Below are 3,522 nucleotides of genomic sequence, written 5' to 3'. Positions count from 1 at the left end.
AAACATATTGCGTCACCCCAAAGAATGTTGTACTGTTATTTCTTTGGTCACACTGAATCCATAACAAACTTGCCTGCATCTGAAACCCATTGGCAAAACGATACGATACTATTGCATTCTATGCAATATAACATTGCATCTTAGGTGTAATTTTTCTGAGTCTCTAGGTAAAATAAGTCCTATTTGCATTGGTTCAAGAAAATACCTGTCCCTTTGTGCTATTCCTAAACATCAGCCCCAGCTGGGTCATTATTTGTGCTTCGGTAGCATTTTTTATTATGCCTCTGTCATTGTGCTTATTATATGTGTTTAATTTTCTGATTTCCTCTTTCAAACTTCATTGAGTTTACAGACAGTGTGTAATTCAGTTTGGGGCATTAGCAACTCTTAAAATGTGTGATATGTGGTAGGCAATAAAGTTTGTTCAACTGAGTTTCAGTCTGGCTTCCCAGCTCCCAGATGATGTGCACGCTGACCCTATCTGCTTAGTGTGAGGTCTGTGCAATGGGGAAAACATTGCCTGGGAGCTCGTTACAGCTGCAGAAAGGCAAGCTACTCCCCAGACCTATTAAATCAGAATGTATACTTTTCCTGGATCCTCAAGTGATTTCTGAAAATTAAAGTGTTACAAACTGTTATAAATCTATAAGTCACTGGTTCTGCAAGTGTGGTCCCTAGACCAGCAGCATTAACATCATGTGAGACCTTTTTGAAAAGGCAAGTTCTTAGGTCTGATCTCAGACATCGTGAATCAGGGACTCTGGAGCACAGCAATAGTAGCAAGATGTCCAGGTAATTCTACTGCGTGCTCAAGTTTGAGAGCCACTGTTCAAAGCATTCTCTTTCCCAGCCTGTCTGGGGAGAGTAAAGAAAATCAGTCAACACCTGGTCTGAGCTATGATTAATGCAAAGTAGATACATGACATCAATTACGAGTGATAAAAATACTTATTTACTTCACATAGCAACTACAGATACGGCCAATAAAGTCAGTGATGCACATCGAGAATGGAAATGGAATTATGTATGAGTAAAATCTAAACACACATATCCATTTATTTTGAATTAGAAATAATTGCCAGCCTTGAAAGGAGTATAAGATTCATCTAAAAGTTATTCATTTAGCCAATGAGAACATGGCAGCTGACACAGTTTAAATGATTTCTTCTAAATGAGAGAGAAAAACATCTGGGTCAGTGATTTCTCTAGCTTACTCTTTGGCCTGTACATGTCTTAATTTTGTTTTTTCTAGCCATCTTATTTTCCTTGAGTGCAGCTATCACTTCTAGAAAAACATCATAAATGGATGGAATTTGGAGACTTTGTAGAGCAGCACCCTTATTTTACAACTGAGGATACTAAGGCATTGGAAACAGTCTGAATGCTTTCATATTATTGTATGGTTGGGACATTCTGGGCACAAAAAGACATGCCCATAAATATAGAGAATAATATCTATATAGTCTAGATCTATTCATCTCTTCTAAGGAGACCCTTAGTGCTAGAGCTGCTTGTCTCTCTTGCGGAACCATCCGCTCTCATTCGGGATAATAAAGCCTCTTGCCTCTGGAGCCAAATGCTTGCCTTCTTTCTTCTCTTCCCAGTGAGAATTTGTTTAAGAAGATTAAGTCTTTCTCTTTCTTTCTTCTCTGGAGGATCCCAGCTGAGAGGACAGCATGTAGCCTATATAAACTCCCCACTTCATGATTTTGGGATTCCTTTCCTGTGATGAGAAGAAAAAAAAAAAAAACTTTTAGGATATATCTGGTTCTCTTTCCATTGCCCTAAAGCAGAAGTATGAGGAGCCACTGTGGATATTGCACTAAGTAATAATAGTCTGTCGCTGATCCAGAGACCTAGTGTGTGTTTTCAAAGTGGTATGGATAAATATAACAGGAAAAATATCAGAAGGCCCACAGAGGTGAGGTGACCTGTCTTGCCCGTGGGTTTCAGCACCCCGCTTGTTCTCCCGGCGGTAGGTGGAGCACTAGCATCTCTGCCTCCACCCAGACCACTGGGCCAGCTCTCTATATAGTCCAATAATAGCTTACTGCCTAAAGGTGTGGAAGCGGTAGCCTAGCAACAGGCCAGTTACATCATCAGGTGGTTCAAGTTCAGTGAGGGTCCTGGCCATAGAAACCCCAACTTCCCCACATGACCCATCTGAAACTCAGATTATAAATGCTGCAAATGGGAAACCTGTCTTTCTTTTCCACTAGTCCTGTTCCCTTGCTTTATCTGTAGCCTACTTTGTCTATTTAACAAAGCAGGTAAGTGGTTAAGCAGATATTCAGGCTGTTTGATTCATACCCTTAACAAGCCTACTTAATTTAGAAAAATAGCTTTTTATATCTTAAACAATTAATGGGTTTCGAATTATCCCGCTGAATGTGAGATTCAGGTAGACCTAGGTTTTTCCTCTCATCACTGCCACTGTCTGACTCATAAGCCTCATTTTACTTATATATATAAGATGGGGATAATATTTGCCTTATATGAGTGTTGTAAGAAATAAATGAGACAATAAATGGGCAACAGTGTAGAGTGTAGTACATTGTAAACTATCATAAGACTAGTTTTAATCCCTATTGTTTCAAATAAAGTTAACTGAGATCCCAGACTGGTTTCCCAGGGGCCATATAGATAATCAGAGGGAGAGTGAAGAATAGAACCTAATCTTGTGTCCATGGTTCATTGCTCTTTTTCTGTAATAGTCTTTCTCTTAGTACATGACATGCACATAACTAGCCAAGTCATCTTTTGAGTTTGTAGGAGAGGAAAAAGTTTTCCTTGACCTTCTTAGGGTTCCCTGGCTGTGTCTAAAAAATTAAGCTGACAAAGATTAACAAGACAAAAGCGTACAAATGTATTTATATAAGTTTTACGTGATATGGGAAACTTCAAAAATAAATGGCCTAAATAAACAATTAAATCCAAGGACTTTTATGCTAGGATTGACAAAGAATAAACAGTCATGGAGAAATATGGGGCAAAGAGTCTAGGGTAAGAGTAGTAGATGGGGGTAGGAGAACTGAGTACTTCCTGTTCGTTCAGATCTTCTCGGTGTCCCTCTGAGCTAGTGAGAAGGAGCTCCTTTCCTCTGGGTGTAGGGAGGGCACCTCTCGCAGGAGGGTCCTTTGACTTCCTACAGGGGAGAAGCGGTGGGGGGCTCAGATACCCTTCCTGCTTCTGCTATTTTCCCAAACTTCTTCAGCCTAAAATATTCAGTATATCAAGGTGCCATATTTTGGGGTAGTGTGTTCTGAACCCCATCGGGTTCTAATAATATATTAGAATAATGGAGAGGGATGTTTAGAAGAATTATGGTCCAGGAGTACATATATAAATGAGGTAGACAGGGAAGAGAAGATGGTTCTTGGCATCTCAGCTAGGGCTAGGGAGGTACTCATAAAGAGATGAGGAAACGAAAGTGACAATAAAGGCTGTGCTGCTTACTAAACTAAAATTTCCTTTTGCCTAAAATTGAGATTTGACTATTGGCCTTAGAGGCTCCATTTTAAT

Source organism: Manis javanica, chromosome 9 (genome assembly GCF_040802235.1).
Source record: "Manis javanica isolate MJ-LG chromosome 9, MJ_LKY, whole genome shotgun sequence".
Taxonomy (NCBI): Eukaryota; Metazoa; Chordata; class Mammalia; order Pholidota; family Manidae; genus Manis; species Manis javanica.
The sequence above is the reverse complement of the archived record's forward strand: the minus strand, read 5'-3'. Positions refer to the sequence as shown.